Below are 20,440 nucleotides of genomic sequence, written 5' to 3' on the forward strand. Positions count from 1 at the left end.
GGCCCCTCGCGAAGGTGGCGGCGCCGCCCAATCGCGCGCTCGCTCGCGGATGGGGCTCTCGGAAACGAGTCCCCGCACCGCTCCGAGGAGTTGGTTCGTCCTCCCAGACCAGCGGGGCGGACGCCAGACACCACATGAATGCCCCCTTTCAGGTGTCTCCGCAGGCGCCTAACTAGCCCTTCTCCGAAGAACGCAGCCGTCTACCGGGGGCAAGAGAAGAGTAAATAAACCCTTTATGTGCTGGCTTTCTTGGAACCCGAAGGTTGTCCTAGCCTTCTCCTTATAGGACAAAACGTGAACTTTTCAACAGAGATCACATCTAGAGCGGTTTCGTAATGATGCATATTTCAAAACGCGACAGAAAAAAAAGATCAACCCAAATCCCTTAGTAAAAATTAAAAGTTTTGGGCTTGTCGTGGCCAAAGAATAGAGGTACAGAGTTGGAAGTAGCCTGCTGAGTCAGAGTTTAAAACTGTAAATACAACATCGCGTGGGTGTTTTTAGACTAGATTTTTACTGTGTTTTGTAATTGCTTTTTCCAAGCCCTTCAGCGCTTTTTTCCTCTGTGAAATTCCTTTCATGTATTACCCACAGGGGGCGTGGCCCCGCCCTCCCCGATGTCCCCTCAGTCACTGTACTGCGGCCTGGACAGGCCAGAGGCACAAAAACGTGATTCATAGGGAGTTCCCACCCACGCGGCCCACAAATAGGCGTGTGAGTTGGGAGTCCCGGGCAGTTTTGTCCTATCCCTGTTATGGCCCCAACCCTAACCCTGCTAGCATAGGTGCAGGACCTCGGAAGGCTGTGTGAGGTCCTTTGGAGCCAGGCCGCGAGCATGTGTATTCCACGTGCGGACACACGTGGCCCTCATCCCACTAGATACACACTGACCCAGACTTGATAAGCACAGGTAACAACCACACATTCACCTCGTCCTGCACACAGACACAGTGGAGAAGTGACTGGAAAGTCAGGCCGGCAGTAGGTGCGATTTGGGACTTTTGGCAGAGGGAGCATGAGGATGAGAAATTGGAAGGGCAAAGTGGCCCGGAATGGCTGCACTGGGACCCACGCGTGCGTGAACATGCGCGTGCTCACACACACACATGCGCACAGAAAGGGCCAAGGAAGGCAGATCCTTTGCCGATCTGATGAGATCTTTTAAAGCAGGCTGCCTCGTTACCCTAGCTCAGAGAGGGGAAGGCAGTGTTACATTGGATGGCAGAGTGGAAGGTGTGCGTGAAGCCACTGAGGCGAGTTGGTGCCCTGCGTGAGTGGACACAGAGGCGACTCTAAAGGCCAAAAGGGCCTCTGCGTTAGGCCGTGCAGGGGCTTGAAGGAGCCAAAGGAAATTGGCACATCTGCCACGCCAAGATACCGAGTCGAGCAATTTCCCAAACACAGTGGTTTATTGAGAATTTATCACGTTCACAGCAAGACAGAGGAGCTCGCACACCACATAAGCTGGAAGCTGGAGGTGGCAGACCACGCAGGACCCTTCTCCCACTCGGCCAACATGCCATGAGAACACGGGGGGCCCAACGGGCAGCCCTGGAGCTCACAATCATCCGGAGACCATGCATTCAGGACAGGCAGGGTGACAGTCACAGATAGTCACAGAGATGGACTTCGCAGCTGGGCATAGAGCAGCACCCAGGGCAGAGTCCACAGCACTGAGCCAGAAGACCCAGCCCCAGAGCAGCGCAAGCCTTGGTCCTTTGTACTGTGAGGAATTTGGTACAAACAACATGTGCTAATCTTAGGGTGTACAAATAACATGCTAATCCTGTGGCGATAAAAACATTTTTCTTTATGGTAAAAATAGATGTTTTAGAAAACATATTTTTATAAGTTTATCAAAAGGGGTCCATTAGATAAGTTTCTGGCACACAGGCCGCACAGTTATCACACAGAACAGTTACCACACAAGTTATCGCACAGGCGCACCGGCCGTGTGGTTATCACAAGCTGGTGCAGCCTCCAGCAGCAAGTCTGAAGCCAGGCAGGAGCACAAGATGGATTCTGTCCTGCTCGCATCGTTCCATCCCTTCACACCTTCAGGTGTGCGTGGAAAGGTGTGGAGAGAAATCAAACAAGATATCTGGCTGATTTACTTTTTTCATCTTTTGTGGAGCAGTACGGAGCTAAATGAAAAACAAACCAAATGTAGTATCAGACACAATAATCGGTATTTCAGCCACTTTATAAACTATGCCAAGCGCACAAAAGCCATGACCGACTAACCTTTGCCTGAACAGGTACAAAAACCTATCCAGCTCAATGTGCCGGTGCAGGCACTACCCCGATGGTTAAACTCAGCATTGGCAACCTGAACTAGGCTGTCTAGCTCACGTATGTTGTCCACATACTTACTGGGAATGAGTTGTGAGACATGTCCAGTGTCTTGGAATTGTCAGCCAGTTTTGGGAGGAAAATTTTGTGTTGCTTGGTGTCTTAGTTACTTTCCTCATTGCTGAGATCCCAACACCCAAAGTTAAAGGAGGAAAGGTTTATTCAGCTTATAACCGAAGGCTTTCTTTAGCTTTCATAGAGTTTCAGTCCATAGTTGGCTGGTTCCGATGAAGAGTGGCACGTGGCACAGGGTCATCTCAGAGGAGAACAGTTCGAGGTAGCAAAAGCAACAAGAGGCCTTAACAGCATCTTTCTGCCCCTTTATCTTATTCAGACTACTGAGGGTGGGCAGCACTCACATCCTTAATCCTAGTGCCCTACGGTCTAAAATCACAGCATGAATCAGTCACACACTCTAGATTCAGCCAACTTTGAAAAGCCCCACCTACAAATGCATGAGGCTTTGGGGGGACATCAAGACACAGCCATAACACTTAGCGAGGGCCAGTGTGTCCGGCAGGTTAGAATTATCAGGAGAGTAATAATTGAAATGCCAATACCTTGGATTAGCTCCGGCCAGAGCATAATAATCCGGCAATTGGACTGGCTATGCATTGTATCTCTCCAGCAAGGTCAGGTCCATACAGGGACAGGTTTGAGATGTGTTGGTCCAAGGGAAGCTAGTGGTGACATTAGTAGAAGTAGGCAGAGAAGTGGTAGGACCGAGATGAGGAGGGGCAGAGGTAGATGTGCCTACCCTCCAAGCATATGTTGTAGTGAAGCAGTGCATCTTGGGAGTGACTAAGATGAGATTCTTTCCATGTCCTTCAACAGTTAGCAGATCACCAACCTCCAAGCAGGCACACTGTAAATAGTTGCCTGCTCTGTGTAATGTACAGTTGTAGAGTGAATAATTGGATTGTGGAGAAGGGGTAAGTCTTGATTGCAACCACCAGGCCCAAGCCAATAATAATAGCAACACAGTGCGAATCACCATGCCACAGGCCAAAAGAAAGGAATCAGTAGGAGTAGACATAAAATCTCCATGAACTGAAGGAAGGTTCTATGTGCTACCACTGATTCACTTGCCCAGAAAACTATTTTCGTAGTCTATTGTATTAATTTCTGCGCTGATCTTGATAATTTCCTCCCTTGTATGAGCTTTGGGCTTGATTTGCTCTTCTTTTTCTAAAAGCTTCAGGTTCAACATTAGGTTGTATGAGCCCACTCTGAGCCCACTTATGAGTGTTCACTGCTGTAAATTCCCTCATAGAACTGCTTTCATTCCATCCCATAGGTTGTGGTATGTTGTATTGGCATCATCATTTAAGTGTAGAAACTAATTTCTTCTTTAATTTCACATGTGCCCCATTAGTTGTTCAGGAGGATATGGTTCAGTTTCTATGCGTTAGGAAGTTCTTGTGGCTTCTTTTGCCATTGATTTCCAATTCCATTGCACTACTGTCTGATAATATGCATGAGATAATTTCAATTCCTTTACATTTACCTAAGCATGTTCTATGAGCTATTTGGTCTATGCGGTCTATTTTGGAGAACATCCTGTGTGCAGCTGAGCAGAATGTGTATTCTGATGTTGTGGGGTAGAACACTCTGTAGACATCTACCAAGTCCTTTGTTCAAAAGTTTGGTTCAGTTCTAATATTTCACTGTTGATTTTTTGTTTGGCTGGTTTATTTGTGACAGTGGAGTATGGAGCCCTCCCATTACAATTGTATTAGTACTTATTTGATTTTTCAGGTCCATTAATATTTATTTTATATAGTTGAGTAAACTGGTGTTTTGTGCATATATTTTTATGATTGTTAGTTCTTCTTGGCTTGTTCCCTTTACAAGAATGTAATGACCTTCTTTGTCTCTCTTAATCAGTCCTGGCTTGAAATTCACTTTTTCTGCAAGTAGAATAGTTACTTCTGCTTCTCTCTGGGTTTCTATCACATAGAGTATTGTTTTCCATTCTTTGACTTTCAGTCTATGAATTTCTTTTTGAAGTAAATGTGTGTCTTGTATGCAGCATATTGTTGAATTTTGCTTCTTGATACATTCTGCCAGTCTGTTTCTTTTGACTGGTGGATTGAGACCATTGACATTGATGGTTATAATATGTATTGACTTACCCTGTCATGTTATTTTCTTGTTGTTGGCCCCCTTCTTTCTTCATCTGTTTAACTTCTTGCCTTGCCTGGTAGATTCATTCTGTTGGTATTCATGGAGTTGTAATTCTTGTTATCTCTGTTTAGAATATCCTTCAGAATACTTGGCTGATTTGGTGGTCATGAATTTCCTTAGGTGTTTGTTGTCAAGGAAACATCGTATTTCTTCATCAATTTTGAAAGATAGTTTGTGAGGTATATCAATCTGGATTGGAGGTTGTTTTTCCTTTAGGGCTTGAAATATTTCACCTCAAGCGCTCCTTGACTTGTCAGCTGTTATTCTTTTGGGCTTTCCTTTATAGGTGATTTGTTTCTTTTCTCTAACAGCCTTTAATATTCTGTTCTTGTGTTGAATTTCTGGAATCTTGACTATTATATGCCTTGGGGAAGATTCTTTTTGACCACGTCTAATTAGAGTTCTATATATCTCACTTATCTGTATGTTAAATTCTTTTTCCCTGTTTGGGAAGTTTTCTACCATTACTTCTGTGAACATGTTTTTTTGTCATTTGTTCTAGCTGCTGCTTTTCATTGATTCTGATCAATCTTACATTATTCTTCTTTGCATCATCTAGCAGCTGCTGGATTGATTTTTCAGGCTCCCTTGCTATTTTTAAGAAATATTTCTTTGCACGATCACTAACCATAATCTTGCCTTCTATATCTGATATTCTGTCCTCACATGGCTCATTCTGAAACTCATTCATACTTTCAATGGAATTTTTTAATCTCCAAGATATGTTTGAATCTGTTTCATGGATTCCATTTATTTCCTATGCTGGGCATTCATGATTTCCATCATTTTCCTGAGTCTCTCCCCCCACCCCCGTCTGCTCTAGAGTCACTAAGCATCTTTCATTACGGTCACCATCTCTGTAGTTATCAGAGAAATTATTTTGACTTTGATTTTTTTTTCTAGAGCCTTGTTCATCTGCTTTGTTACTTCTGTTATAACCATTTCAGAAAGTCCAGGTAGGTGGCTTCTGGATTGTTCCACCTCATTGTCCCCTGGGTTTACCTTTGGGATCTGAAAGTCTGGAAGTCTGGGAGGGTTGCATCTTGTTTAAGTGTTTCTCTCTCCCTGTCTCTCTCTCTCTCTCTCTCTCTCTCTCTCTCTCTCAGTTTAATTCATGGGTTGATGCTTATAAATTATTTTTGGTGAATAGCTTTATTGCCAGTATTCAGAATCCTTAGCAAATGACTACTTCTCAGAAGTGTCTTCTGGCTCTTGGGTTTTGCAAGATCCTGACTCTTCAATTTACTGGGAATGAGAAGTTTCTGCCTACTTGGCCCAGCCCCTCATTCTTTGGCATTGGCCTGTAGTATTTTTCAAGACCCTTAGGCGGTCACACTCTTGGTATACCAGGAAGAACAACTGATTAGCAGTTGTTACCAGGAAGAACAATTGTGTCACCTTCACTAAAATAGTACAATTAGCAATAATATTAGCATCAAAGACAGCCTAGAAAGTGACAAACTGTGGTAACTATTAATTTGCCACCTTTAACCATATGAGCTACATTTGTGGTTACATAACAAAATCTAAAATGAACCAGAAAACTGCATGCATATTGACATATTCAATATGTCAATTTACCCTTAGAGGAGAAGACTTCAAAGGGGATGGGGGGATAGAAAAATAGAAGGAGGAGAAGGAGAAGGAGAGGAAGAGGAAGACGAAGAGATTAGAAGCGAGGCTGGAGGACAAAGGAAGATCAACAACTTTGGGAAACACATGAAGAAGACAGGAGGGAAAGCAAGAAGGAAGAAATAAGAACAGAACAACAACCAAAATAACGGTTCACATTCATATAAAAATGAGCAAACAATCAAGAAAAACAAAACAAGAGCAAAAACCAGAAAAGAGGGTGAAAAAAAGTCCAATCCAAGCGTATCTCTTCTGTCAACGGTAGACAACGTGGGCAGAGTCCAGATCCAAGTTGATTAATCCCAGAAAGCCACGTGTAGCTTTACAGTGAAGTAGTGGATAATCCCAGCAAGCCTGCACCTTTAGTTCCATTGACATTCAGGGGGAACTGGATTTGTTGAGCTTGCAATCATATGTGTGCCTCCTACTGACTTGAACTTGGCATGTTTAGCCATGACACTGGGAGCCACTAGATAGAGCTAGCCCGCAGCTGTTCTGAGTTCCAAGCTCAGACAGTTCCTCTCCAAGATGGCTCCGAGCCAATTGCCCTCTCCTGGGTAACGCCTGAAACCAGAAAATTCACCAGCCACTGCAATCCGCTGTGTCTACTGCTCCATTCTACTGTTGCCTTTCTCTGTGGAGCCCTTGGGGGTCACCAGTAGTCACTGTGCGTCTGCAGGTTTGAATCACCCTTCCCATGGCATGAGTCTGGGCTCAGGACAAAGCACTGCCTGCCACCTCCCTCCTCTTCACTGAAATCTCTCTCTTTGCTCTCCCTGTGGACTTCACTGAAGAGCCTTCCTAGGTCCTGGGGACCCCTTCCCTTCTTCTCCAGTGTCAGGACACCAAATCTCAGAGAGGCTCTTTCTCTGCTACTCACTATTCTGCCATCTTTCAGGAAGTCCCAGCTTTTCTTCAAAAAACCGATCAAGTGCAATTCACAGTTGCTGGAGTTGTTGCACCCTGATACTTCCTCAGCATCCCTGAGCAGTGTCAAGGGGAATCGTGAGGAGGTGAAGATTCTGGTGAGCAAACCTCGAAAAACAGCAGAAGCCACCATATCCAGCAAAGTTTGGATTTTTGTTACATTGTTGTTAGATTTTTAACAGTCATTTGATTTTCAAGGAATAGTGTGTGGTTATAATGAGATTATTGTGTCTCATTTTGTAAGATCTCAAACCTTCCCTTATATAATCTGGAAAGAATATGAAGTTCTGTTAAAGCCTGGGAGGAAGAGTGCAAGGACTGAATATTTGTGGAAAGAGTCGGAGATTGTCCTTCCATAGTTCATACTGGAGTACTACAATCTGACCTTCCTGAAGGGCTGTGGCAGGTGCAGAACCCAAGATGCAAGGACCCCATTCATTTTCTTTTTCTTTCTTTCTTTTTTTCTTTTTTTCAATACTGAGAATTGAACTCAGGACCTTGCACTTGCCAGACTTGCCACTACCTGGCCCCAAGGCCCCCATTCAAAGATCTGCAGCAACTTGTAGAGGTTGGTCAGAGGAGGAAAGGGTGCAGTGGAGATGGCCCATTCACAACATTTGCCATGGGTTCTAGGCCAAAAATCAGATGCCATAAAGTAGGTAAAAAATACTCTTGGTGGGTTTGAGGATCAAGAACATGGGTTTAGAATGAGATGCACCCATTGATTTGGTAGCAAGAAAAGAGGTGTCTCTAGTTAGCAGGTGTGCGTTAGTTATTTCTCTCATGGCTGAGACAAAATACCTGATACCCAAAGTTAAAGGGGGAAAGGTTTAATTAGCTCACAGTTTGTAGAGATTTCAGTCTATACTCGGCTGGCTCCAAGGCAAGGTGGCATGGCAGGTAGGCATTGCAAAAGAGAAATGATTCATGGTGGGCAGAACGTAGTAAAGCAACAAGGGATGACTACAGCTCTATAGGGCAGGCAGCACTCACACCCTTAATCCTAGTGCCCTTGATCCTAGCATTGCACCATGACTCAATCCCAGCATCACACACTCTAGATCCAGTCACCTCTGAAAAAGCCCCACCTATAACTGTGAGAGGCTTTGGGGGGACATCTAGACACAAGCCATAAAAACAGGTGTCTGTGTGTTCACATAGCCCTATAATAAAGCCCCAAAAGGGGCTGATTCATCCTAGGTACCTCTGTAAATCCAGGAAGGGCTTGGTGAAATATCTGAGAGGCCATATGATTCCCAAGAGACTTTCTACCAATACCCATGCTCAGAATGAGGAAGAGGAAAAAGAGTGATTAGCCATAGGTAGGTGAGAATGGAAATTCCAAGTCTGCACAGTCCTACCTGACCTCTATGTTACTAGCCAATCAGAAGAATAGTCAGAACGATAGATAAAGGAATTTTGAAAAGATCATGCACTAAGTTCATGCCAAAGGTATCCCACCATGATTAGCATTCACCTTGTATGTTAGAGGAAAAGAAGTAGTTCTGAAAGTAGGTGATCAGGCCATCCTTGACAACTTAATCTGGAGAGTAATAGGCCACCCTGTGCAGTTTAGGAAGAATCGGAGAGGAAGAGAGGGCATTGTAGTGGCCTGTAGTGTGCTGCAAGAGTGAAGTGTTCAATGAGTGATGTGCTAGGGCAAAGGGGTCCATGTCCAGTATGCAAGGGGCGAGGGAGCCCTGATGTGGCCCTGATGTAGTCAGTATGATGTCAGTATGGGGCCGTCAGGCAACATCCATGGCCGATAGAGGGCGCTCAGGGGCACGTGAGGCAGCCTGCTGGTGAATTTGTGATGAATGTGGAGTGGGTAATCTGACCTTCAGACAAAGGCGCGGTCCCGTCACGCAGAACCCCTGGAACAGTGTTTTATATGTGTCCCGCAGGCCAGCCTGATTGTGTTCTGATAATGACATGTTCCACCATACACGGCAGGAAGAATCCACGTATATAATATCCCTGATTAAGTTAGAAAGGTAATATTTGAATAAGCATCGCAACGTGGTTTGTGGTCCACTGCCCAGGCATCTGTAAGACAGGAAATTGTTGGAGATGGCCAGTCATCAGCGGTGGTGGAGACACTGAGTGTGTGGTTGTTACCCATGCCAAGAGGCCTAATATTCCCATTCATGTAAGAGCTCAGGGGTCTTTTGCCCTCCGTGTCTGTATGAGCCTGGTGTCATTAGAGAATAGACTGGTGGCTTCTAAGTAGAAATCAGGCTTGCTGGTGGTCGTGAACCTGTCCATACAGTCACTTCCTTGTATTCTATGAGACCCATTTACATGAGGGCCAGGGCTGGTGGATCCATATCCCCAACCAAAGAAGTTCTAGGCACTAAGAACACGACCATATTTCCCAGCAGTCATGCCAACCACCGTCATAGACAGATGTAAGGTGACCAGTTCCTGTGAGGAATAAAGGTGGTGGTAGCCCAACTCCCTCTACTGATGATGCACTCAAAAGATACTCACAGTGATCTGGAGACCAGTACCGTTGAGGAGCCAAGTGGGTGTCCCGGGCGGGCAGGGTGACGGTCGCAGACAGCCACAGGGCAGCACCCAGGGCAGAGTCCACAGCACTGAGCCTGAAGACCCAGCCCCAGAGCAGCCCAAGGCTTCATCTTCTGTGCCATAGGGGGTTTGATACAAACTCCGTGCTAATCTTAAGAGTGGCGTACAAACAACACGCTAATCCTGTGGTAGTAAAAATATGCTTTTCTTTACGGGAAAATAGGTACTTCAGAAAGCATATTTCTACAATTTTCTCAAAAGGGGCTCGCAAGGTAAGTTTCTGGCACACGGGCCACGTGGTTATCACATCGCATGGTGGCCACACAAGTTATCACACACGTGCACCGGCCGTGTGGTTATCACAAGCTGGTGCAGCCTCGGGCAGCAAGTCTGAAACCAGGCAGGAGCACAAGATGGCTTCTGTCCTGCTCGCATCGCTACAGAACAGCCACGACGCCAGCGAGGATGTGCAAGGAAGGGCAGTGCCGCTTGCCGCCTCCTCCTCCTCCTCCTCCACAGCAGCCTCCTGTGAGCAGAGTCCTGGAATGTGCTTTACCCGTGATTTTGAGTCCCAGCAGGTAGGAGCTTCACAGAGCACTGTGTGTCTATGGAGAGTACTCAAGAAAGAAAGCTAACCTCAAGTTGGTAGGCTGGTAAGGTGCAGACTGAAGCGGGGTGGTGGGCGAGCAGATCCAGGAGAGAGGACCAGAGTCGGGCAGCAGGGCGTGCAGCGCTACTCGTGGGGGTGACAGAGAGCCCGGGCAGCGCCGGACCAGGGGACAGGCCGGCATCAGACACTGTGAAAGCAGTGGGCTGACGACTGGACTGTGGCGGCATAGCGTCAGCTGGACTCACTCAGGGGACTTGGCTCTGAGTTCCGTCCCATCAGGCCCCAGCAGCCCTGTCCCTGATCAGGACCACAGGCTGTGCCTGCGAAGCTGCCAGTGTCAGTGCAGGGCCTGTCCTGGGACAGGCAGAGGGGCCTGGAGAAGAACAGGGTGTGACCTCGGTTCCTCTGCGGGATCTCGGGAAGTTCCCCGAGCTCTCAGTACCCCACAGCCTGCGGGCGAGGGCCGAGCGCGATCACAGACCTGCGTGGGGTGCTGCACAGTGTCTGGGGCCATCCTACGGGGCGGGCACCTGGTCGGCATCCTCAGGGCCGACGCAGGCCGCTGGAGGGAAAGCACGGTGCCCACGTCACCTCTAAGACAGGGCCTGTGTGTGTGCGTGTGCCGCACCTCTGGGGATCCCAGGGCTGACAATGACACACGTCTCCTGGGCGCCACCTGTGCAGGCCCACAGCCCTCGCACCCACACACCCCCTTCCCGCCTGTCCTGCCCCACACTCGCCCCTTGGCCAGCGCCCTCCTGGACCCTTCACAGTGCTCTCTGGGGACCCGCGTGCCTGGAGGCTGCTCCGCTTCCTGCCCCGCACTCTCTGTGACCGTGACCGTCAGCGCCCATCTGCCGGCTTTGTCACCTTGTAACCGCCCAGCGACATGCTTGCCGCTTGTGAGGGTGAAGGCCGTGTCCTCTCGTCTCTGGTTCCCTCCCGGAGCCCCTACACACACACACACACACCCCCCTTACACGTGGTGAGCGCACACCCACCGCACTCGCTGCTGCCTGCACAGAGCTTCCGCCCAGTACTCCCACCACCAGGTGTTCACACTCCTCTTCCTAGAAGCCCATCAACAGCACAATGGCCCCAATGTGCCTCTGCTGCGACGCTGCCAGCCCCTTTCCCATGGCTCTCACCACAGCCCTTGGGCTTGGCACCAGCGACGTGCTAGGGCCTCAGGGTCTGGGGACTGCACACCAGGTGCACCCAGCGCTGGAGGGCGAGGATGTGGCAGGAGCGGCCTCCCGCAGGCTGTTCCCAGAAGCCGTCTTGTTCCGTGTCCTCTCCTTGCCCAGAGGGGCTCTTGTGACCGACCCTCCCCTCCGGCCGATGCCCGGCTGGGCTCAGGGCCACGGGATCAGTCCTGGCGGGCAGCCCTGCCTGCAGAGCCGAGCTGGGGAGGGGGGTGGCAGGCTGGCAACCCTGTGACGGTGATGGGGGGTGCTCAGGCAGGGGGTCTCAGGGCCCATCACACCTCTGCCCGGCTCCAGAGGGGCATCCGACCTGAGCTAGGGCTTGGCCTGCAGTCTCGGGGCTCCTCCTCCTCCTCGTTTGCACCCAGCCTCCTTCAGCGGGCTAAGCCAAGCCAAGCGATCTGGGTCCCTTGAGGAGGTGGGCAGAGGACAGGAGGGAGATTACAGCCCCTGATGTCCTGAGACTGGGCTTGGGAGAGCATGTGTTGGGCATTTTGTACTTCCGCTCGGTTGCACTGATATTTAAAATACAATTAAAATAAAATCCCACCCTCCTCTCTGAGGTGCTGCGGGTCAATATCCCCAGCCCGCCTTTCTTAGTAGTTACCCATTACTAAATGCTTTGTGAGTACACATGGTCCAATCCCCACTCAAACCGAGCAGCAGGAAAATAGAAGTTTAAATGACCTAGAAAGCCAGTTGTAGTGGCACATGTGTGTAGTCCTGCTACGCAAGAGGCTGAGGTAGGAAGATCACTGTGAGTTCAAGGCCAGCCTGGGCTACAGCGTGAGTTTGTGACCATTCGGAACTACATACTAAGACTGACTCAACAAAATAAAATAAAACAAATAGCAGTTTAAAAGGTGCCTTAGATCAGTATTGACCATTAGTTAAGATTTAGAAATAAGTGACTCCACACAAATTAAAGAAAAGATTTAGAAATACGCTGGTCATGGTGATGGCTTCCTGTAATCCTAGTACTGTGGAAAGCTGAGGCAGGCATACTGGGCAACTCAGCATAGCAAGACCCTCTCTCAAAATTAAAAAAAAATAAAGACTGCAAATGTAGTTCAGCGCAAAGACCTTGGGTGCAATTTCAGTGCTGAAAAGCAAACAAACAAATAAGGTGAAGGGATTTAGAAACAGTTTTGCTTTAAGGTTTGTTTGTGATGCACTTCTGAAGGGCCAGTTCTAGCATCCTTGAGGTTCCCTCAAACTATACATATTTCATGAGTCCGTTGTGGCTGGACTAATGGTCTAAAGTTATAAAACCCAATATTAATAAAGATTTAGGGCTAGGGAACCCCAGAATGAGAGAGAAATCTCTGTGAGAGATATTGGTATCATAGAAAATAAATAACCGGCTTAGGAGAAAAGGAATCAGTAGGGTACGAGGGTGTCTGCTGATGGAGGAAGTCGTAGCACAGAACAGAAAAAGCAGTGAGTCCTTCATCCCTTCACCACTTCTGGCTCTGTTTCATAGACACATTCACCTTTGGGAATTTCCTTTTTGCAACAGATTCATTTCGTTTTCATGAAACAAGAACTTAGCGATTGTTCCACAACTCCTTCTCCTTGTGGAGGATGGTTGAGTTACTGCATGCTCCGTTGGCCTGATTACCAGTGCTGCCTTCCTGTGAACCGAAGTAACAGTAGTGTTCCTGCCAGCAGTGTTCCAGGAACGCCCGTGCCGGGGCCCTCACCCGGCGTCGTGCGGCGGCAGCTCCGCGATGCCCAGGCTCCACGGCCCTGCTCTTAGGTGGACGCTGACCTGTGTCCTTCTGCCCAGGTCCTGTGTCCTGTATCCCTGCACTGCAGAGTTGGGGTCAGGCGTTACTGTTTCCATGGACGGACATTCGTGCTTGGCACCGAAGCCCCGCTGGAGCCAGAAAGCCTGGACTCGACCCATGATAGCAGCCCCCAGGCAGCACCCTGAACTCAGTCAGCCCCTTTAATGCTGCGCCTCGGTTTTCCGTGAAATGAGAAAAATGACTGGTTCGAACTCTTGTTCACAGAACTGGTGTCTGCCCCATAAATCCTAGCAGTGATCCATTCAATTCACATCTATTGAAAAGTCACCTGCTTGTGAGTCCCCGGGGGCAATAGTTCAGCATACAGCGTACCTGTCTTAAGGGAGCCTCGCCAGAGCCTTCCGAGCTCAGGTCACGGCACACACGTTTAAGGAAAAAGCCTTGTTTCCTCCCCCATCAGATTAGCCTTTGTCTTACTAGAGAAAAAGAAGCATTCGTGGAGATGCGGAGAGGCTGGGACCCTTGTGCACAGTCGGTGGCAATGTGAAGTGATAGAGCTCTGTCTGTAGGATACAGGGAATGAGTCCTTAAAAGCTTAAAAGCAGAATTACCCTGTGATCCAGTCATTTTGCTGCGAGGTACAGACTGGCAGCTGAAAGCAGGGACTCGGGACCCTCGAACATCCGTGTCATCAGCAGCAATATTCTCCATATGGAAGCAACCCAAGTACTCGTCAAGAGGTGAATGGATAAATAAAATATGAGATACACTTATAATGGAAGGTATTGGGGCTTTAAAAAGAAATGAAGAGTGAGGCATGATGGCACATGCCTATAATCCTAGCACTCTGGAAGGCTGAGGCAGGAGGATTGCAAGTTTGAGCCCAGCCTGGGCAATTTAACAAATCCTGCCTCAAAATAAAAAGTAAAAAGGGTTGGAGATGTAGCTCAGTGAAAAGGCCCTAGGTTCAATTCCAGAAACAACAAAACAAAACAAAAAGAAAGAAAGATCGGATACATGTGAAAACATATTGTGATCTTAGAAAATAAAATGCTTAGAAGACAAATATTATATGATTCCACTTATATAATGTCCATAGAATAAAAAGCGATTGCTTCTCAGCCTCTTGGTAAGATCAAGGGAATAAGAAGCTACAAACACGGAGACCTAAAGTAGAGTACAGGTTTCCCAGGGCTGGAAAGAGGTGGGGAGTGGAGAGGTTGTATTCATGGGTACCGAATTTCATGTATGACGAAAAAGGTCTGGAAGTGGTAGTGGTGATCACAGCACAAGATCGCGGAATCGTGCACTTAAGAATAGTTAAAGTGGTGCGGGGACCGCCTGCCTGCCTGCCTGTGTGGCCGACGTGGAAGCCGTTGACCCAGCCTGCTGCTTTCTGGCTGCCGCTTCCTCTTCCCAGCCCCCCGACCCCGGGACAGAGAGGACAGCCCAGCTGTGGATGGTCAGAGAGCTCCCCTCTCCGGCCGTCAATTCCTGGCCCCAGGCTGCACGAAGCAGACGCCGGTGGCCGCGGCAGCAGGCGAGGACAGGATGGCAGGACGGCTGCTGGCCTGTGTGGTGGACGGTGGCCCGGATACACAAAAGTAGGATACGCTAGAAATACAGAGCCACAGTTGGTCCTCCCTTCCTGTATTGCTACTGAGGAGTCAGCAAAAGTAGGTGACCAAGCTCAGAGGAGGGTGATGAAAGGTGTTGATGATCTAGACTTCTTCATTGGTGAGAAAGCAGGAGAAATACACGCTGCAAAGTGGCCAATCTGCCGTGGTGTGGCTGAGATTGGGGCTTAACGGGAAGGTTTATGGAAAGGTGATCTTTAAACATTTACGCGCAGAACCTGAAGGCCATTGTTTTCTTTTGACCGAACCTCCACTGAATACTCCAGAAAACAGGGAAAATACTGCTGAAATAATGTTTGAGTCCTTCAGTGCTCCAGGTCTATACTTTGCTGCGCAGGCTGTTCTCGCCTTAGCTGCATCCTGGACCTCAGGACAAATGGGAGAACGGGCGCTGACCGGTACGGTAACAGACAGTGGAGGTGGTGGTGCTCGTGCCATTCCCGCGGCTGAAGACGTGTGACTTCCAGCTGTGTTACACATACTCCAGTTGCAGGATGAGATATAATGTATTTTATTCAGCAACTGTTGAGAGACTGAGAAATAGGAATCCCTGCAAAACAATCCCTGGAAACTGCTAAGGCAACAAAGGAGTACTATAGTTATGCATGCCCAGATTTAGTAAAAGAATTTACTAAGCATGACACAGATGAATCAAAGTAGGTTAACCAGTATACTGGAATCAATGCCCTCTCAAAGAAAGAATTTTCCATTGATGTTGGTCATGAGAGATTCTTGAGACCTGAAGTCTTTTTTCACCCAGAATTTGCTAATCCAGACTGTACACAACCGATTTCAGAAGTTGTAGGTGAAGTAACTCAGAACTGTCCTATTGATGTCAGGCGTTCCCTCTACAAGAATATTGTCCTCTCTGGATGTTCAACCATGTTCAGGGACTTTGGACATCACTTGCAAAGAGATCCGAGAAGAACTGTAGATGCCAGGCTGAAATTAAGTGGGGAATTGAGTGGCAGTAGATTGAAGCCAAAACCAATTAACATGCAAGTTATCACACACCATTTGCAGAGATACGCAGTTTGGTTTGGGGGATCAGTGCTGGCTTCCATACCTGAGTTCTAGCAAGCATGCCACACCAAGAAGGATTAGGAAGAAACCAGACCTAGCGTCTGTTGTCACAATCCAGTGTTTGGAGGCATGTCGTAAAATTGGGGTTTTTGAGGTTAGGGAGGTGGAGAAGAGATCATCTTACTGATAGCCTGTTTTATCTGATGGCTGGTTTTGAGGTTTTAAACCTGACTTGAAATAGTATGACTAGGACTGAGTATTTAGCTCAGTGGTTTTGCTGCCTGCCTTGCAAGTGCAAGGGTCTGAGTTCGATCCCCCCAGTACCCCCCCAAAAAAGAAAAAGAAATAGTATGACCAAGCATGATTACACAGGAATATTTTAATAAGCATATCAACGTGGAGAAGTAAAAGAGAGCAAAGTGATTTTTTTCTTTGGATTGAATATTTGAATCTTATTGTAACAGAAAGAAGTGGGCTTTGGTTCTTTCTGTGCCCTTATATTTTGTGTATTATTGAATTACCCAAGATTTGATGGGATTTATCAGTATGTAGATAGCTCTATAATGCTTGAATTGTACACTTCTGGGTGTGCAGTGCAAGAGCTTGTTTAGATTTCATACTTTTTATAGTTTGAGGGAAAAAGTTAAAGAAAAACTGTAGCATTTGAGAAAAAAGTGACCAAGTAAAGGATAAATTTTAAAACAGCCTCGTGAGACTTGGCGTCCACGCTCATGGGATTCCAGTTACGAGGATATGAATTGCTCCCATTTTCCTCTCCTCCTTATCCTCACCAGAGGTTTTCTTTGCAAGTGCTTTTGGAACTTAGAAGCTAGCGTCTTGGATTAACTGGTGGCTGCTAGTGCTTTCTGATTACTCACATCGATTTCTTGCTTCAAAAGAAAAGTAATGACAAGACGGTTGGACCAGTATTGCAGTTCTACAGTGTCATTTCTTATTTTTTAAAAAAATTTTACTACAAAATTGGTATCTATAAAGCCTAATACCATTCTAATAAAGGCACTGGGCAGGGGTATGGGGGAAAAATGAGAACCAAGATCTGTCATGCAAAGGTACAAGATCCCAATGATGAATGTAGCTGCACTGTATACTTTAAAAGTACCAATACACTCAATAAAAAAGAAAAAAATAAATTTCTTTTTAATATTTGTTTCAGTTTCTTTAATCTCTTTATAAGTTAACTAATAAATCTATTTTCTTCAAATCTCTGCAATAGTTCCATAAAAATCACAACAGTTGGTTAGCAAGCTGACTTTTTTAATGTGCTCTGTACAAATAATTGTGAACTTTTAATATATTGAGTGCTTTCATTTTGATAACTGGATCTCCATTTGATATTTTCATTTGTATAACTCATCTGCCATCTGAAAAAAAAATGTTTAACACCAGTCCCCGACATATCATGGGAAGTTAATTTTTATTTGCATTTTAAGATGTCTGGATCGTGAAGAAAAAGTGAAGAAAATAAATTAAAATTGAATTACATTTTCTAATTTTTAAAGCAATGTAATCATTCTTGGTGTTCATATAATTAATGAGATTTCTATTTCTGTTGAAATAGTGGGATTTACTGCAATCTTCCATGAGTACGGTAGAAAATTTCTCATGAATATAAAATTTCTCTCAGTTATTTACTGGAAGGTAAAATGGGAGATATTTCAGTCTTTCTTAGGATTTAAGCAGCAAAGCAGTGAAGAATACCGTTATTTATGAAACAGATTAGAATAAAACGCAGGTTAGAATCTAGACGTTCAAGAACATTAAAGTTATTGTCTTTGTGGTTACTACACAGACATACTTCGGGAGTAAACATTAGTTTTTCTTTAGAGTGAGTCTAGATATTTTAATTTTAATTAATATTTATGTGAATCTTAATTCTTTGGGTATGGGAATAAAGGACAAAGTGTATGTTGTAGAGTAGTAGTAGCATCACCAGTACGGAAGGTCTTTTTTTTTTAACTTGAAAAAGTGTTTCATGAACATTGTAAGAAACTCCTTGTTGGGATGCGCCTCGGTGGTAGAGTGCTTTCCTAGCATGCTTGAGTGAGGCCCTGGGTTCGATCTCAAAAACAGATTACTAAAGTAGTGCCAAAGAGTACTGAAAAGAGGTTTTCTCCCCCTGTACTTAGCCTGTCTCATTGTTGCACCATTATATTAGGAATGTCTTTTCTGTTCTTACGATTTTTTAGACATAGAGAAATATAGTTTCCTTACTGTATACAAATAGGTTACTGTATGTACGGCACTGTACTTTGCCTTTTTGAAGATCTTCTCATGTAAAATGACACCAATAGGCAGTTAAGATTTCCTTTTCAGATCCAGTATGGTTGGCATTGTCATAAAAACAATTTTTTTTCACTCAGGATGGTTGGGTAATAAATGGATAAGCTCGAAAAAAATGCTTCCAAATCCAGATGTCCTAACTTTTGATACGAAAACATGAAGTTGCTGAGTGTGGTGGTGCAAGCCTGTACCAGCACTCAGGAGGCTGAGGCAGGAGAAGGAAGTCTAAGGCCAGCCTGGGCTACATAGAGAGAGAGACCCTGAAATAAACAAAAATGAAAACATAGTGAAAAACTTTCCTTTAGGCTTACTTGGAGAAACGAATAACCATGACTTTATGTATTTTTTTATATTCCTTTTGCTGTGCTTTCAGAGAGAGAGAAAGAGACAGATTTGTAATACTGTAGAAGTACTTTAGTTGTTTTATATCCCTCCGTCCCGTTATTGTATTGTTACCATATCATTTCTTCAGCTTGCTGTAACTTCAGTTGTAAGTTTATAGCGGTTCAGACAACATAACTAAAATCTGTAACACTGGTTCATTGTCAGGCAGCATGAGCATGGAAAATTAATGATATAGATCCTTGGACATTTTTTGTTAACACACAAAATATTTTTGTATCATCTCCGATAAATTCTCTGAACTGTCTGGGCCTGAATTGATACAGAGTACAAGTGTCATGGTGGATTGATTGTAGCTTTTGACTTGTAAGACTATAACTTAGCTTTTTTCCCCTGATTAATTTGTTGTTGTGGGGGCCAGGGATTCAGCCCAGTGGTTCCACTGCCTGCCTCGCAAGCTCAAAGTCCAGAGTTCAAGCCCCAGTACCAAAACAAAAATAGAAAAAAAAAAATGTGTTGTAAATATGTTACCAATTTCTCCTTTGGGATCAACAGGCCTTTGATCAATTGGGACATAAAAGAGATGATAATTTTCTGTGTTTTAAAAAGTAAGCAGATTTTCACACTTTAGCCTTTAAACGTTAATACGGGGCAAGCGCCACAAATAGCCACCTTCTTCTGAATTGCCCTGTTTTTCGATGGAGAAGGTGGTTGGTTGTGTTTTACTTTCTCGATACAATTATTTTTCTTTGGTTTGTTTTCAAAGCTGCTTAAGTAGATTAAAATACCTGCTCTTGCAGATAGTTCCACAAATAGCTTCACAAATAATATGAAATGTAGAGGAAGTTGACTACTGTGCTCTGTAATGTTTGTATAATTTCTACAGAGAGGTCTAGAGAATATATCTGAGTCCTACCCTCTTCCAAAAAAGAATTTGTACTACTGTAGTTTGCTCTAAAAATATCAAGGCATTGAGGCCAAATCCAATTACTTTAAGACAAAATGCAGAAATAGGTACAAACTGGGCATGAAGGCTCACACCAACACTAGGGAGGCTGAGGCAGGAGGGTCACTTAGAGTGGGAGGCCAGCCTGGGCTACACAGTGAGTTCAGGACCAGCCTGAACTATATAGCAAGACCCTGTCTCAAAAAACAAGCAAACAAATAAATACAAAAAGGAAAAGGAAAGAACAGACGGTAGATCAGCAACCGTGCACACTTCTGCGTCTGGGAGTCGGGGCCCAGTTCACGTTCATCAGTGCTCCAGGTGATGCCTGCGACGTCGTATGTTTCGACCTGATCACTGTGGGTCTATGGTGCCCACGCTGCTACCTGTGGTTCTGGGAATTCATTGTGTAACTGAGGGCGCTGACTCGAAACCCCAGGAAGATGTGAGGCTGAGAAACACCTGAGCCCTCGGGCCCTCACTGTGTGTTCTGAAGAACAGGTTCCTGGATGGTCCACCCTGCTTGCTGTGGCCCAGTCTGCCCCTGTGAGTAGCCCTGGCTCCTGGCTGCCGCCTGCTCCTCAGTCCCCTCCTGCCTCCTGTCCCTTGCTCCTTGCTTTCCCTACCTCACACTCCAGAGAACGTGAGGTAATCAAGGTGGCAGCTGGAAAGACAGTCTTACAACCCTTGCTTCATTTCTTGTTTGAAATTAAAAGCAAGAGTCATTACACCAAAGATCACCTAGCACCTCTTACAATATATTTATAGAATATATCCATAATATAGCTATAGAATGATGTGTTTGAGGCCAGATTCACCCTGACCTTTGACATTTAGAAAAAGGAGGTGACTCATCTTGTATGTTATTGTGAACCTGTAATCCCAGCACTCTGGGAGGCTGAGGCGGGAGGATCACAAGTTTGGGCCCAGTGAGGGCAATTAATGAATTAGCAAGACCCTGTCTCAAAAAAAAAAAAAAAAAAAAAAAAAAAAAAAGG

At 45.8% G+C, this 20,440-nt stretch overlaps 1 protein-coding gene and 1 pseudogene across 6 annotated transcripts in view; both read left to right on the forward strand.

Moving 5' to 3' along the window:
- The window catches only part of Mcf2l2 (MCF.2 cell line derived transforming sequence-like 2), a 246,785-nt gene that overhangs the window by 146,152 nt on the left and 80,193 nt on the right, over positions 1-20,440 (forward strand). The window lies entirely within an intron of this gene.
- Positions 14,171-16,325, forward strand: LOC104862352 (annotated as a pseudogene).

Source organism: Fukomys damarensis, unplaced genomic scaffold, assembly GCF_012274545.1.
Source record: "Fukomys damarensis isolate Sample0158 unplaced genomic scaffold, DMR_v1.0_HiC HiC_scaffold_12, whole genome shotgun sequence".
Taxonomy (NCBI): Eukaryota; Metazoa; Chordata; class Mammalia; order Rodentia; family Bathyergidae; genus Fukomys; species Fukomys damarensis.